The 18,001-nt window shown below is 42.3% G+C and overlaps 1 protein-coding gene across 2 annotated transcripts in view; it reads right to left on the bottom strand.

Moving 5' to 3' along the window:
• LOC126259374 (uncharacterized) overlaps positions 1-14,051 on the bottom strand; it is a 439,019-nt gene extending 424,968 nt beyond the window's left edge. Inside the window, exon 1 of one of the 2 annotated variants that reach the window (XR_007546506.1) lies at positions 13,924-13,960. The gene's annotated coding sequence lies outside the window, so the exon portion shown is untranslated. Of the gene's footprint in view, positions 1-13,923 lie in introns of both variants that reach the window. The other variant, XM_049956115.1, reaches the window with a different exon arrangement.
• Between the last annotated feature and the right edge of the window lie 3,950 nt (positions 14,052-18,001).

Below are 18,001 nucleotides of genomic sequence, written 5' to 3'. Positions count from 1 at the left end.
CCATCTTTTTAATACAGAGTTTCATTTGTTTTTCTAAGTGTTTCCAACATTCTCAGTTTTCTGCATTCAACGGTTTTGTGAACGTGCGTGTGTTTGTGTGTGTCTGTGTGTGTGTTAGAGAGGGAGAGAGATTTCTTTTTTTAATAAAATAAAAATACAAATAAAATAGAAAATTATTTTTTTATTCTTAAAAATAATAATTATTATTATTATTATATTTTCCTGTATATACTTAGAGAGTAATCAGATGTGTAATCATTTGTTGGGATTTCTGTCTGTTATATGATCAATCAGTGTAAACAGTGAGTAATTAGTCATATTTACTTGGTCATTTAGTAGTTGTTTCTTCTCAGCCTTTGTTTTGTATATATGATAATTTTCCTGTAATGTTAGGAGATGCCCTTCATCATTTATTCTAATTATTTTCATATCTTATTTTCTTGTAGCAGGTTTGTGGTTAATTTTCTCTCAAATGTTCTGCAAAAGTTGAGGGGCTCGTTCCATATTTCCATCCTCTGGTATGTTCCTTGTACCGGGTGTCAAATATTCTGCTGGTTTGTCCTATATACTTTCCATCATCTGTGTTGCACTGTAGTTGGTAAATTCCTGCTTCTTGGTAGATATCTGTGTTTTTTTTAATTTTTGGAATGTGCCTTTGGATTGAATTGTCTGTTTTGAATGCTATGTTTATCGCTTGTCTTTTAAAAATGTTTGTTATTTTATGTGTGAGTGTTAAAAAATTGTGTTTGCTTTAGTCTACGCTCGCACATTTATTTTTCCAAATGATTAGTGTGTACTGTACCAAACACCATTATCAAAACAGCCTACGGTCAGAAACATAACAACGCACAATTAAAATAGTCTAGGAACATTCGAAGAGTTGACGCGGGAAACGTTCCAAGTAACAGGGCTCAAATTAGTCAAGAAAATAAAGAAGCAATGTATCTCTTTTCCTACACAGCTTATTTGCATTCGAAAAACTGAGAAGGTAAGCTGATATCATAGAATTACACTGCCCACTTCATTACAGCAAAAACAATTATCAGGCAAATGAGAAAATAAATAATATATACAACGTTCTAATTGCAATATCAGGAAACTGATAGATTCTAAGTACCAATTAAGAAGTTTTTGTTCCACATGTCATTAATGCAGAGCCACTGTGTTTTATCTGTTACAGTTCATGTACAGAAATACAGCAGTAACATGTCAGTAGAGCTGTAGTCAACGAAAACCATTTCTCAATGCTTTTATTTTTTTTATTTCTTTGCAAGAGAATAAGAAAATTAAACTCACGAAAAATATGTCTCAGTACCAACTTCTGTTTCTTATAAAACTCTGTTCTTGCTATGAGATGTTTCGAAGTTTACTGCAAAACTTCCTGTGTTGTCGAGGAAGAAATGGCAACATCGTGACCAGGTCTTTCTGTTTTGCAACCGATAAACACGGCTTGTCTTCCAGATGAAGCACGGCATGGCAAACATCTACCACGGTTTTTCCTCTTTTGAAAACAATGACATTTTCCCATTCTTCTGTTTCAGCATAAGAATATTTGAGACAGATGAGTATGAGACACTTTGATCATACTGCAATTGGAGATCTTACACGCCTGCGTTGAAAGTAATGTTCCAACAGCAACTTTAAAAACAGTGAAGTCAGTTGTATGGTTTGAAATTAAACGACTGGGTTTATAACTTAAGCTGACTCAAAAAACTTGGGTAAATCTTGGGGTACAAAGGCCTTCGTTTCTCTATAACTGTAAAATCTCTGTCGCAGCTCAAAAAGCTGCGCCCATTCACCAAAAACTTGAGTGTTATTTTTTCAGACTATCCCAGGCCAAATCGAGGAGGCTTTGATGCATAGCACTTAGGAACTCGAATCTTCTGGTAATGAATGTATGAAACATTTCCTTCATGATTTGGCACTTGATACAAGTGTACGAACATAAAAAACAGCCACTATCACTGGAAACGAGTTTATGAAAAAATTTCACGTAGAACGTTTCCCATTTCTACTCTTCATTCATGAAATATTTTTCTGTGCGATCGTTGAAGTATAGTGCGAAGTGCAACCATAAAATATAGGCAGCTCCCTCCCCCTGGCATGCAGTCGCCAAATTCGCTTACCCATGTAGGTGTAAAAGCGTCTGTGCTATGCGTTCATTATTTTCTTCTTACATCCCATGTGTTATGCAATGCAATATTTTCACATATCTTTTATAGTATGTATCAAAATAACTCCGTATACTTCTGGCGGCAGTATGTATCTTGGTAACACATCGTATTACTTAGTAATACATTGTCAACTACTTCGTAATCGAGTTTGGCGAATGCGCACCCGGGATATGAAGCGTCACGTATTTTAAGTTTGCTGTTCGTACCATATATTAGCTATCATGCAGAAAAATGGTTTGTCAATAAACCTAAACAATATTTTAATCGTGCATTGTTTCGTTTCTGATCGTAGATCATTGATAATAATAGTACTTGGTATCGAACCCAGTACTTATTTAACAAAATAAAAGTGCTGCTGTAGACTAAATAAAACAAATTTTTCTGTTAGTATTAATAGCCACGAGTTTTAGAAACCGTCATAGCCACCTTCGAGTGTTAAAATTATTTATTTTTAAAATTTGCCATAGCAGTTTCGGTCTTTCGCCTGTCTCTCGTGGAACACAACGAAAATTTCGTGTTTTAGTGCATGTCAAAATGTGAAACCGTCATTCTACTCGACAATGGCTAAAGGCCGAAACTGCAATAGTGGATTTTAAAAATGAATCATTTCAGTAGTCGAAGGTGACCATGACGTCTTTTAAAAAGTTTTATTCGACTGCAGACACCATCCAAGAACAACGACTTAACGTCTGTGGTGAAGAAGCACTGATCAGTTGATGAGAAACTTTATTTATTGTAAGTCATTATGACGTAAAACATTACCTTAAAAGTTCTATCATGTAAATTGTAACAATTACTATTAGTGCAGATTGTAGACGGTATCTTCTAATGGCTAAGTTCCATTTTGCAGGGCCTCTCACAAGAAGACTATTCATAGGCGACTGTCCTGCCCAATGTCGAATGAACCTACACTGGTAGAGTAGACTGGGATTAGAAGTCTAGTCAAACAATACAAAACTAGTATGTACTGTTTCCAGAAATGAACTGTGGTTGTTGTCAGTGATAGTGGTTTTAACCATTCAGCGTCGGTATAAACACAAGGGGACAAAAAAAACTAAAATTAGAAGTGCACTGTGATAGACAATTGCCGTTGGCACCATTGCGTAACAGAAACCATGACCGATACACTATTTGCCATTTGGCAATAATGAAGCGTTGTAACGTAAAGTACAACGCTTTTCCCAACAAGAAGAAATATACAAAAACAACGACTGCTTGAAAGCTGAACAGAGAGAGTTTCTACTTTTTGTAATGCTTGGGTGGCCTTAAGTTATGCAATACAGACGCGGATTGGAGACCTACAGAAGAACTCGCAAATCCTGTACTTCACACAATATCGAGTATTAAACCACGTGTCAAATGCTTTCAGATCGCAACCAAGTAGCTGCAGCCGCGTTGTCCCAAGAGGGCGCTCGCCTAATTATGCACATCAGTTGCAGTTTTCATCCGTACAAATCAGAGCACCCCAAGTACTGGAACGGAACGATAAACAATTTCCTTTAGCAGTCTACCCAAACAAATTTAGACAATGAAATTCTCAATTAAGTCCTGTCAGATGAAAAGCTATACAAGTAAACAGCAGTGTCGTTACTGAACAGACAACAACCCTAGAACAAATCACGTAAATCCTCTACACAGCTGCAATACGACAGTACAATGTGCTTTTTCGTGACAAAGATTTAAAGCGCATTACTTTCCCGAAAATGAAGCGCAGGTCACAATGAGATGATTTAAAAGAAACCACTAGTCACTCTTGTCTATTAGAAGGATAAAAAAATGTTCAATATCTTTGACATCCATCCCTTTAGAATCTTTTAACGTATCAGAGCTCAAACTTAATGAGATACACTATGTGATCAAAAGTATCCGGACACCCCCAAAAGCCGGCCGGAGTGGCCGTGCGGTTCTAGGCGCTACAATCTGGAACCGAGCGACCGCTACGGTCGCAGGTTCGAATCCTGCCTCGGGCATGGATGTGTGTGATGTCCTTAGGTTAGTTAGGTTTAATTAGTTGTAAGTTCTAGGCGACTGATGACCTCAGAAGTTAAGTCGCATAGTGCTCAGAACCATTTGAACCATTTGAACACCCCCAAAAACATACTTTTTTCATATTAGGTGCATTGTGCTGCCACCTACTGCCAGGTACTCCATACCAGCGACCTCAATAGTCATTAGACATCATGAGAGAGCAGAATGGCGTGCTCCGCGGAACTCAACGGACTTCGAATGTGGTCAGGTGATTGGGTGTCACTTGTGTCATACGTCTGTACGCGAGGTTTCAACACTCATAAACATGCCTAGGGCCACTGTTTCCGATGTGACAGTGAAGTGGAAACGTGAAGGGACACGTACAGCACAAAAGCGTACAGGCCGACCTCGTCTGTTGACTGACAGAGACCGCCGACAGCTGAAAAGGGTCGTAATGTGTAATAGGCAGACATCTGTCCAGAGCATCACACAGGAATTCCAAACTGCATCAGGATCCACTGCATGTACTATGACAGTTAGGCGGGAGGTGAGAAAAGTTGGATTTCATGGTCGAGCGGCAGATCATAAGCCAGTTGCGTCCCGGGGGGCTTCGACGATGTACGCTCATGAGGCAAGAAATTATGACCACCTGCTTACTAGCGTGTTGGTCTACTTTTGGAACTCACTATGACGAGTTTTCTGTGTGGCATGGACTAGATAAGTCCTTGTTACGTTTCCGGAGGCATGTGGCACCATAAGTCTACGCACGGCTCATGAAATTCCCATTATTTGTAGGCCAGTGGGATGTGGGCATAGAGGTAGCGCCGATAGCGTCCCCAGCTGATTTCCGTCGGGTTCACATCAGGTGAATTTGGTTACAAAGGCGTCAGCCTGAGTTCAGTATCATGCTCCTCAAACCACTGTAACACAATTCTGGCCTTGTGATGCGAAGAGTTATCCACTGAACCCCGGGTGATTATCCTTCATAGCGCAATGCTTCTCCCACGGGCCTACGTATGTGGCGCGGTGCATGTGTCGATCGGCCTTTCGCCCGGATGACGCCGTATTCGGGCACGGCTATCGGCCTGGTGTAAGAAGAAACGTGATTCATCTGACCAGTTAACATGTTTCGATTGATCAATGGTCCGACCTCGATGATCCCGTGCCCATTGCAATCGTAATTGGCGATGTTGCTGGGATAATTCGGAAACACGTTGGGTCGTCTACTCTGGAGCCCCATGTTTTCATGTGCTCTGAACAGTGTGATCCGAACCACATGTCTCTGTACCAGCATTGTACTCTCTCATCAGACCTGCCACAGATCACCGCCTGTCCTGCTTTACAGAGCAGGCAAGCTTCTGTGATGACGCGTGTTTGTCCAACAGTCACCTACTCGTGGATTCACTGTCATTCAACCGTTTCAATGGATGCCTACAACAGTAGTACGTGTACAGTCGAACAGCTCCGGCGACTTCGAGATACTCTGGGCTTCAAATCAGTGCACATTCCGCTGCTGACAGAAAATTCGTTCTGAAAAATGAGTTCTTTTAAGAAAGCGGCACAGGAGAGATTGCATGGTACAATTATTCAATTATTATTGCTCTGTGAAACAAGACGTAGAGAGTTCGGCGAAGATTAGCAGCCCTGAGAAACGATAAGTTGCCCAATGTGGAGACAATGGAAGGTTAACGAAGAATTAAAAATAATAATGGGAGTATAAAGATATGTGCTTGAACAAGTATATGATCGTAGGCTCAAATAGTATGGCCTAGCACAAGACAGAGGAGGAGAGTAGAAGGTGGACGAGGAGATGGAGGAAGAGGAAGAGCACAACGAGAAGAAGAAGAAGAAGAAGAAGAAGAAGAAGAAGAAGAAGGAATCAAAGACACGTTTGGAAAATATATATATTGCCTGAAGGCATATATGTTTCAGATTCTTAGCCGGGCAGCAGTTTGATTGATAATATGGCGTTTCGCCACCATGAATGGCTAGCATTCTCAAATAATTATATTTGATCACTCATGGTGGACCAATCCATTGGTCTGCTAGAAGATCTGTGGTAAGAATAGGGAAAAGAGTATAAAGCTATAACAAGCCGAAAAAAACTGATTAGTTAAAAACGGACTGAAGGGAGATGAGGATTTAACGTTGCGTCGGTGATGAATTCGTTAGAAATGTAGAACAAATTCGGGATGAACGACAATAGAGAACGAATTCCATTGTGTAACTTTCGAAGGAACAATTCCAATATTCATCTCAGATGATTTAGAGAAACTACTGAAACCGAAATATGGATTGTCGCGCCTCTCGAATCCGAGTGGAGCGTGTTAATCATTGCGATGTTCACTCACTCTTACCAGTCCATGGTAATCTATTTTGCGCCATCTAGATGCTGCTGGGCCCACAACAGATGACTCTGGTCATCGTGAGCTTGTTGTTTGTGTCTGCTGCTGCGCTTCCTCTCTTATGTCACACCATCACCATCTAAGCACAGCAATCAAGAAAAACTCTGAGACCACAACCAGGGTAGTGGTGCGGAGCGCAGATTCAATCCAGGTCTGGTTCACCTCCCTAATCTCAAAGCTAGGGCTACATCAAAACAGTCATCAAAATTTCACATCTACATCTACATGGATACTCCGCAAATCACACTTAAGTGTCTGGCAGAGGGTTCATTGAAACACCTTCACATTAATTCTCTATTATTCCAATCTCGAACAACAGGCCGAAATAACTAACATCAGTATCTTTCCGTGTAAGCTCTGACTTCCCTTATTTTATTATGATGATAATTTCTTCCTATGTAGGTCGGCATCAAAAAATATTTTCGCATTCGGAGGAGAAAGTTGGCGATTGAAATTTCGTGATATGCGAGAAACGTCTTTGTTTTGACGACGTCCACCCCAAATCCTGTATCATGTCAGTGACACTCTCTCCCCTATTTCGCTATAATACAAAACTTTCTGCTCTTCTTTGAACTTCCTCGATATACTCCGTCAGTCCTATCTGGTAAGGATCCCACACCACGCACCAGTTCTCCAAAAGAGGCCGGACAAGCGTGGTGTAGGCAGTCTTTGTAGTAGATCTTCTGCCTCTTGTAAGTGTTCTGCTAATAAACGCAATCTTTGGTTCGCCTTCCCCCCAAAATTTTCTGTGTATTCTTTCCAATTTAAGTTGTTCTTAATTGTAATTCCTAGCTATGTAGTTGAATTTACGGTATGTAGATCAGACTGATTTATCGTATAGCCGAAGTTTATCGAATTCCTTTTAGCACTCATGTGGATGACCTCAGACTTTTCATCATTTAGGGTCAATTGCCAATTTTCGCACAGTATAAATATTCTATCTAAATCGTTTTGAAATTGGTTTTTAATTGCTGATGACTTTACTACACGATAAACGACAGCATCATCTGCAAACAACCTAAAGCGGCTGCTCAGATTGCCTCCTAAATCATGTATATGTTCGTCTTCTTTGGTGAAGAAAATCCGGAAGGCTATGTTTAATGACTCTGGTTTAGCAGCACTGTTATCGATAGTATGTCCATTGATATCGCGCAAAGAAGGCATTGATTGTGTCTTGCCGCTAGCATACTTTACATACCACTAGAACCTCTTTCGATTTTCTGGCAGGTTTCGAGACAAAATTTCTTTGTGGACACTATTATAAGCTTCTCGCATTGAAGTCTGCGCTAAGTTTCGAGCTTCTGTAAAAGATGGCCAGTCTTAGAGATTTTGCATTCGTTTGAATTTGGCTCGGTTTTTTCGTTGATTCTGCAACAGTGTTCTGTCAAGTTTCGTGTTCCTCTAGTTTTAGTCAAATGTTATTGTTGTATAAGGACTGTGACAGATCTAGCAAGTACTCCTTCCAGCTCCTAAAGCATTTTCTGAAACAGTTAATACGGTGTAAGTGTCTGATATAAGCTACATCTGTCTCAAATTCAGTATAAAAGTGTCATCTGTGTAGGCTCGTCCACCTGCACAGAACTAGCACAGCATCTGAACGTCCAGCAAAGGATATCCAGTCCAGTCAGCACCCCGCGTTGTTAATGCTTTAGCGCATAATGCGGGGCTGAATCCGGCCACAGCATCGTGAGGAATATTAACAGTAAACGTGTCCACGACGTAATCTTATAGTGCATGCCACCGTGGTTAGATGACAGACGTCCTTGCGCTTACTATAACGAACCTATGATGGAAAGCGCTGCTATTGTTTTGAATGTTTTCTATCTCCCACACTGTCAGCAGTACTCGGGAATCGATCAAACACACATTATATAAGTTATCTCCTTGGTGAGAGAATTATTCTTGAAATTCTGCTCGTACTCATCTGTCAGAAATCAGCCTTTCTGACAACTAGTTTAATGCGGTCGCTCCACTAGAAATTATTGAATATATTTGCAATTGCGAATGTGGACAACCATCAGCTGTAAAATGGAATGACGACAATGAAATTTTGTTCCGGGCTTATTGCAAGCGGTCGCCTTGACCATTTCGCTATCCGAGCACGACTGAGGCCTTACCCGAACTCCCACATATCGTCAACCATGCGTCTACAACCTGTACTCGTACATTTATTATGTGCATTCCCGTACATTATGTATATTCCCCTACACCCGACAAGCAACTTTAAGTAAAATGTCTCGCTTGTACGGAAATATACGTAACGGATAAGTGAGTACAGGTTGTAGACACATGGTTCAGGACATGTGGAAGTTTGAGTTGGATAGCTTAATGGTAAGGCTATCCGCGATAAGCGGGAAAGCGGGAAATCCGGGTAACGGTCCGGATCCGGCACAAATTTTCACTGTCGTCACTCCATTATACAGCTGATGGTTGTTCATGTTCACAGTTGCGAATAGATTTATTGTATTTCATAACGCTGTAGTCGCCGCAATGCCTCTTCCTTTGGACATGCATGAATCTCCAAAGAAACTTTGCATCGTAATTAAGAACAAGACAGGCACTGCAATACCGCCACTCAAAAATTGGTTAACAGGCATATTTAATGGTTGGACAGCTTTTCTAGTGATTCATCACTGGTCGTGTAATCCAATAACAGTTGGTATTTTCTTCTATTTGTACCTAAAACGTTACATTTGTCTTTGTTGGCGGTTGCTCCACGACCGTCATTCTTCTGCAAGTCTTCCTTCGTTAGTTAACATTTTCTGGCGTTACGACTCCCTTTATACAAGGACTCGTGGAAGAAAGCATACTGGATAGACATGTGCTGGCTGTAGCGTGGGGGATGTTTCCAGAATGAAATTTTCACTCTGCAGCGGAGTGATAAGTTCGTTTGAGTCAAGAGTTTGCACACGTCGAAGAAGTGAGGAATAGATTTAGATTTCAGCATGGTTTCCTAGTCTTCAATTTGAATAAAATAGATCTTAAAATTCTTCTGAAAGCTAAACGAAAAATTCTAGGGAATCTGCGTGAAGAAACATGAAATTCGAAAAAAATAAGGACCACCCTAATGAGACACTCTGCATTTTAAACATACATCCTTGAAAAATCTTATTTCCGTCCGTACGAATTTACTGACATTTTCAAATAAATAGTTCTCTTTCTTTATTAGCCACTAACTATTCACCCGGTGCTGCTGGCATATTTATTTACTCCGATTTTATATAGGGATGGAAATCAGCGGAACTGTCACTACACAGATTAACGACGCCTAGAAATGTGTATTCGACATCAATATTAGTTATTTCAAATTATCTTTGCGTGTCACTCCGTTTACACTCCTACATACACTGCCAGGCATGAAATGTCTTGATACTGGACCCATGAGTCTAGGAATACAAAAAACACTAATGTGGATCGTTTTCGATTATGCTTTCATGACGCTTCATTCTCATCCCGTGCATTCTTCTTACAGTGCTAGGCGCCTCTTACACCATAATAATTTATAGTAAGTAATAAGTCTGGTGAAAATTTTTTCAAGTGTTCTAGGCTTATGCTAATATCTCAACCTCTTCCCTCACCTAACCTCACTCCTAGTGGTTAATAGTTGTGTAGTACTGTCACCAGCGAAAGGCTATTTACAATTTGTACAAAAACCAGATGGCGGTTATAAGAATCGAGGGGTACGAAATGGAAGCAGTGGTTGAGAAAGGAGTGAGACAGGGTTGTAGCCTATCTCCGATGTTATTCAATCTGTATATTGAGCAAGCAGTAAACGAAACAGAAGAAAAATTTGGAATAGGAATTAAAGTCCAGGGAGAAGAAATAGAAACTTTAAGGTTTGCCAATGACATTGTAATTCTGTCAGAGACAGCAAAGGACTTGGAAGAGTAGTTGAACGGAATGGACAGGATCGTGAAAGGAGGATATAAGGAGAACATCAACAAATGCAAAACGAGGATAAGGGGTTGCAAGCGAATTAAATCAGGTGATACTGAGGGAATTAGTTTAGGAAATGAGACATTTAAAGTGGTAAATGTGTTTTGCTATTTGAGAAGGAAAATAACGGATGATTGTCAAAGTAGGGAGGACATAAAATGTAGACTGTCAATGGCAAGGGTAGCGTTTCTGAAGAAGAGAAATTTGCTAAAATCGAGTATACATTTGAGTGTCAGGAAGTGCTTTCTGAAAGTATTTGAATGGAGTGTAGCCATGTATGGATGTAAAACATGGACGATAAACAGTCTAGACAAGAAGAGAATAGAAGCTTTTGAAATGTGGTACTACAGAAGAACTCTGAAGATTAGGTGGGTAGATCATGTAACTAATGAGGAGGTATTGAACAGAATTGGGGAGAAGAGGAATTTGTGGCACAACTTGACAGAAGAAGGGATCGGCTGGTACGACACGTTATGATGCATCAAGAGATCACCAATTTAGTGCTCTAGAGAAGCGTGAAGTGTAAAAATCGTAGGGGGAGCCCAAGAAATGAATACAGTAAGCAGATTCAGAGGGATGTAGGTTGCAGTAGTTACTCGGAGATGAAGAGGCTTGCACAGGACAGAGTACCATGGAAAGCTGCATCAAACCAGTCTTTGGACTGAAGACCACAACAATAACAACAACAACAACAGTACTGTCACAAATCAGCAACGCCAAAAATTAACCATTTGGCTCTGGTATCATTAGTTTTAGATTACTTTTATGTGTTACTCCACGACACTTTCATCCCACCCCGAAGGCTGCTAGGAATGTACATTTCCCTCAACAACACACTTTTCCAAGTATTAAGTTTATATTTACCTACTAAGCTTGTGGAAATTAACATTCCTGAAATGGGATGGCTGGGCCAAGACTCCCGACCTTAACCCAAAGGAACATCTTTGGGATGTTCGACTTCGCTCCACACCCTAGCGGCCATCATCACCTTCTCTGGTTTCGGCTCCTGAGAAAGAATGGGCTGTCATTCGTCCACAGGCATTCATACAACTCAGTGAAACCGAGCGAGATGGCGCAGTGATTAGCACACGACTCTGATTCGGGAGGGCGACGGTTCAATCACGCATCCGGCCATCCCGATTTAGGTTCTCCTTGATTTCCCTAAATCGTTTGGGCGCGGCCGATTTCCTTCCCCACCCTCCCCTAATCTAATGGGACCGATGATTTCGCTGTTTGGTTCCCGTCACCCAAATCAATCAACCAACCAACTCAGTGAAAGTGTCCGGAACAGAGTTCAGGCTGTCATAAAGGCGAAAGGTCGACTCACCCCATATTAATGTGCACTATTGAGTGTCCGGATACTTTTGATCAGATGATGTAAGTACCCATGAGACGATATTAATTTGCCTTGTTTCGGGGAACTGAGAACGTAAGCAGAATGCATGTACAGAAAGACACTGTTAATTTCCTTTGTTCGCACATACTCAGTACCTAAACAGAATATACCTGGTGATCAAAAAGTCAGTATAAATTTGAAAACTTAATAAACAACGGAATAATGTAGATAGAGAGGTAAAAATTGACACAAATGCTTGGAATGACATGGGGTTTTATTAGAACAAAAAAAAGTTCATAAAATGTCCGACAGATGGCGCTGGACAGCAAATCGTCAGTGACCGCGCATGAGCTGTAATGAGAGAGAGAATCAGATGCGCCAGCAGTCGCAGCATGTTGACGTTACCTGAAAAGGCGCTTTTAGTGAAACTGTATTATCAGAATGGGGAATGTGCTGGTTCAGCGTTGCGATCCTATCGCCATAGGAAGGGGATTCGAACGGGTAAAGGTCCGTTGACAAATGCAGCTGTGGCGAGAATGATTTCGAAGTTCGAAGCCACGGGTTGTTTAGACGATAGACCCCGTAGTGGCCGACCGAGCACAAGGCGTAATGCTGCTGAGACAGTTCAGGAAGAAATGGAGGCTGTAGCGGGTTCGTCTATGCACGGGGAAGTCAGCGCTCGTGCAGTCGCACGTCGCACCGGCATTCCATACACCACTGTTTGGTTGGCACTTAGGCGTACCCTCCGATGCTATCCGTACAAAATCCATAGGCATCATGAACTGTTACCTGGCGATTTAGTGAAGCGGAGGGCATTTGCGGTGTGGGCGTTTCAAAAGATGGCGGAAGATGACGATTGGTTGAGTAACGTTTTGTGGACCGACGAAGCTCATTTCACGCTCCGAGGGTCTGTCAACGCCCACAACTGCAGAATTTGGGCTGCCGAAAATCCTAGAACTGTCGTGGAAACTCCATTGTACGACGAGAAAGTCACGGTATGGGTTGGATTTACCACATCTACCGTTATCGAGCCTTTTTCTCTTCGAGGAAATGCGTGATTCTGGTTTTGTAACTACTACCGTGACGGGTGAGAGGTACACCGATATGTTACAGAATCGCATCATCCACAACCTGGCTGATAAACACCTGCTGGAACGTACGATGTTTGTGCAGGATGGCGCTCCAACCCATATTTCTAGACGCGTGAAAGATCTCTTGCGCGCGTCGTTTGGTGATGATCGTGTGCTCAGCCGCCACTTTCGTCATGCTTGGCCTCCCAGGTCCCCAGACCTCAGTCCGTACGATCACTGGCTTTGGAACCCCAAGTCGCAGTATCGTAATCGACCGACATCTCTAGGGATGCTGAAAGACAACATCCTACGCCAATGCCTCACCATAACACCGGACATGCTTTACAGTGCTGTTCACGACATTATTCCTCGACTACAGCTATTGTTGAGGAATGATGGTGGACATATTGAGCATTTCCTGTAAAGAACATCATCTTTACTTTGTCTTGCTTTGTTATGCTAATTATTGTTATTCTGATCAGATGAAGCGTCATCTGTCGGACATTTTTTGAACCTTTGTATTTTTTGGTTCTAATAAAACCCCATGTCATTCCAAGCATGTGTGTCAATTTGTACCTCTCTATCTACATTATTCCGTGATTTATTCAGTTTTCAAATTTATACTGACTTTTTGATCACCCGGTAAATACAGATGGGACTTTAATTGTCCGCCCCCAGTAGCTGAGTGGTCAGCGCGACAGAATGTCAATCCCAAGGGCCCGGGTTCGATTCCCGGCTGGGTCGGAGATTTTCTCCGTTCAGGGATTGGGTGTTGTGTTGTCCTAATGATCATCATTTCATCTTCATCTAGTCGCCGAAGTGGCGTCGAATCGAAAGACTTGCACCCGGCGAACGGTCTACTTTCTTAATTGCCTTCGTCCGCATATACTGAGAATGTAGGTAGAATGTAAGTACAGATGAGGCGTTGTTAATTGCCTGGGGTCATGAGCTCAGACGTCGAGGACAGGGAGGTTTGCGGGGAGGGGGAGGAAGTGTGGCGGTCCGGAAGCTCGGCTGCTCGCTCGCTCGCTCACCTGTACCGTTGCTGCGTCGCTGCTGGGCAGGCGTCCGGGCACGACTAGCGCTCAGCGCTTAGCGGTAGTGGACGCGCACAGCGGAGAAAGTGCAGAGCTTCCTGCAGACCTGCCGCCAAGGAGAGCCGGTACGCGGTCGGCGGTCGGCGGTCGGTGGTCGTGCGCAGCGCCGTGTCCTCCCTCCTCCTCTCCTCTCCTCACCGCTCCCTTACTGCATAATCCGAGCCGCTCAGAAGCGATCAGCCGGATCAGCCGGCGCTGCAACTCGCGCGTCACCTGTTCCGCGCACGTGACGGCTTTGTGGAGGTGTCTGGACGTACCGCGCTAATACGGCGTGTCTGGCGTGGGTAAACAAGTGGCCACTAGCGTTCTCAATGCCGTCCGTTCGCTTATACACTCCGACCGGGACTGCTCTGTATGCAATTAACAGTACATCGTCTCCACGTATTTTCATTTAAGTGGTTAAGTTACGAGTGTTTAATGATAGTAAGAAGTAAATGTCCGCGTCAGATGACATTTATGACAGTTAACGACTCTTACGACCGGAACTGTGTACTATAAAGTTTTCCAAAGCCTGGTTTGAACACCATAGCGTTTTACTGAGCAACATCCTATTGGATGTGGTATGTCCTTTCTTTCCTCCGACGGGCGCAGCCCCGAATCCTCCCGAAACGAGATAGGTAAGCAGGTAACAGGACCGAATCCTCCCAAACTGACGATGCGACAGAACATTGTGTGCGCTAATGAACACAGCTGCCTGCGGCCACTTCGCAGTTCGCGGCAGATTGTTGTAGAGTGAACATGTGCTCAGACGAGCTTACAGTTTCAGTAAGTAGGAAGGGAAGGAAAATGTTGGTTTTGAAAGGTAACACCTTCGGTTTTCGAAAACTGCTGAAAGGTGGTCTAGCGCGATGGACGTGCAACATTAATGGCTGCAGAAGTTTAGTTAAAACTATTTGTTGTGGAGGTGGATGTCGTAGAGTGTCAAAAAGAGCACAATCACGAAGAAATGCCTCATAACATAATTCAGAGGCAAGAAATCATTTCTGACTTTACAGAAAAGCCATAGAAGATATTTGTGAGAGACCGTCAAAAATTATTTACCAGAAGTTAAAAGGAGAAGATACGCAAGATATAACTACGAGAGATGTCAACAATTTTCGTAAATCTATTTACAAAGCTATGCCCAAAACTCTGCCAAAACTGCCCACGAATGCTGCGGATGTTCATGATGTTATCAACACGCTGAATGTGGAAACCACAGCCGGCCGAAGTGGCCGCGCGGTTCTGGCGCTGCAGTCTGGAACCGCGAGACCGCTACGGTCGCAGGTTCGAATCCTGCCTCGGGCATGGATGTGTGTGATGTCCTTAGGTTAGTTAGGTTTAACTAGTTCTAAGTTCTAGGGGACTAATGACTTCAGCAGTTGAGTCCCATAGTGCTCAGAGCCATTTGAACCATTTTTTTTGTGGAAACCACAGACGGGACAAAGTGTTTATTAGAAAATAAGACCGAGAAAAAAATGATCATATTTTGTGACTCTGCAAACCTTTGCGTGCTTGGAGTATTCTTAACGTTCGGAACTGCTACCTGCTTCAAACGGGAGGATTCGGTCTCATCGTTTTTCAGACCCTTGCAGGCTTGGGAGGACCCGGTACCATTTTTCTTACTGCGGGAGGATTCGGGGCTGCGCCCCCTCTGACCTTTCAACCACTTTGCTCCTCCATTTTAGAGGGAAGTTGTAAGGATACCTTATCGATACTAGCGGCTCATTTCCAGTCGCTGCAAGATGCGCTAAAACAGGGTGTGCCAAACTGCACGCGAACCACGTGTGTGCAGGCCGAAGCTCGGCCTGTTTCGGCTTTGCTCGTCAGTTCATGGAAATACTCGGTACAGCGCGTCATTTCATTTAGCATTGCAGTCCGCCATGTTTCGGGTAGCACGACTTTCTTCAGGTCGGTGGAATCGCGGCGTGAGCGCTGTTTACCCTTTGCTATTTGTTCGTCGTATAAAAGTTCACAGGTCCAGTGGCTGTTTTCACAAAAAGAGGGAGTCTGGCGATCTATCATCACAAGCCTCTAAAATGAATGACAGGAGAGAAGAACAACAATTCTCAATGTCGATTGTTGGATGTGAGTTCCGCCAGTTATGCAAAACACCGTTTTTTCTCAGTACCCAAACATGTTTCGGCACCACTGTGCCATCATCAGTGGGTTTTCGTTTTTATTTATTCTGTAATGTAAACATTTTTGTTAAACGATTATAAAATTATGTGCATCTTTAGTTCAAACAATAGATCGTTTCTTTTTGTAAATACCTTTACATTTGGTGTGCATGAATTTTCTAGATCACTTGTGTGTTAATTACTACAGGTAGCTTGTTGATGAGAAAGTTTTTTGCTGAGAGTAATTTAGTTTGTCGCGATGTTTTCGCGCCTATATTCGTTTTTACTTACGTTTTCGTGTGGCAAACACTTCCATTCTCCGCATCACGCTGAGGTGTTTTATAATCATTTAACAAAAATGTTCACATTACAGAATAAATAAAAGCGAAAACCCACTGATGATGGCACAGTGGTGCCGAAACATGTTTGGGTACTGAGAAAAAACTGTGTTTCGCATAACTGGCGGACTTCACATCCAACAATCTTAACTGCAAACACGGCCAACACAAGGAGCTGCAGATCAAAATGATGAATATTCTCAATATCTATTATGCAATATACAGTCGAATAATCGACAGGCACTGCAAATTTGCTGTGAAACTACATCACTACTTGGCGCAGAAAGAATTTAACGATTTAGTTGATGATGGAGGAGCAAAAAATTACAACTGTCGTCAGACAGGGTTCATTTTTCTTCACATCAATAAGCAGTTTGTGTTAAATTTACAGGCATGGTATAGATGATACAAATGCTAAATTATCTAAATTTGCACACATTATTCCACTGTCAGTTGCAACAAATTTTAGTGTAACTGAACGACGAGTGTGGACATTTGATTGTTGGCTAAGTCAGGTGGCATGCCTGGAACGATTCTTCGATTTAAAACCCGCTATTGTTGAATTTATGAAGGAAGAAGGAGAGCAGGAATAAAAATCAGAACTTCCCGAGTGGATTACAATCCTCACAGTTCAAGTGGACTCGGCTGCATACTGCCGACAGTAAGACATTGCAAGGTGACAAACAACGTATTTCTGACTTGGGGACAATTTTTAGAAAGAAAATCACGTTACGGAAGGGGAAAATTCTGACAAGAAACGCCGTCCATATCCGTAAGCTCACTCACGTTAAAGAAAATGTGAGATTTGAAGAATTCACTGTTGGGTCGAAAGAATTACAGGGTTAGTTTTCTAAACGTTTTGAGGACAATGTCAACCTTGAAGTTAACGGAAGTTAAAATCTTCTGGGTTGTTAGGCCGCGTCAATGTTACGCCTGGTTGCGAGACTATTTGCCATTTCTGTTGAAAGTGCCCCTGTGCTTGTGCAGATGGAACTGATTGATCTCCAATATGTTTCCAATTTAAAAGACAAATTCTGTTAAGTTAAAACTGTCCAGGAGGCCTACGTTGTTTTCATCAGGAAGGGTTGGGGTTGGGTTGTTTGGGGAAGGAGACCAGACAGCGAGGTCATCGGTCTCATCGGATTAGGGAAGGATGGCGAAGGAAGTCGCCCGTGCCCTTTCAAAGGAACCATCTCGGCATTTGCCTGGAGCGATTTAGGGAAATCACGGAAAACCTAAATCAGGATGGCCGGACGCGGGATTGAACTGTCGTCCTTCCGAATGCGAGTCCATCATCAGGAAGGGTTTCCATGTCTTCGTAATAAGGTAGCAAACGTGATAAAATATTTCGATCGACATATGTGAGTGGAACGGTTTTTTCGATTATGAAACTAAATAAGTCGCAATCACGTGGCAACCTAATTGAGAAAATCTGTGAAATGCCTGCATCTGTCCGTAATCTGACAGTTTGTACCAGATGAAAATAACAGTATGTCTTGAGCACACCAAAAATAATTAAATATAATAAAATTTTGTTTTGTTTGTGACCTATGTTGTTGAGAAATGTGAAATACAAAA

This window comes from Schistocerca nitens, chromosome 5 (assembly GCF_023898315.1).
Source record: "Schistocerca nitens isolate TAMUIC-IGC-003100 chromosome 5, iqSchNite1.1, whole genome shotgun sequence".
Lineage (NCBI taxonomy): Eukaryota > Metazoa > Arthropoda > Insecta > Orthoptera > Acrididae > Schistocerca > Schistocerca nitens.
Note: the sequence above shows the minus strand (reverse complement) of the source record. Positions and strands in the feature narration are given on the sequence as shown.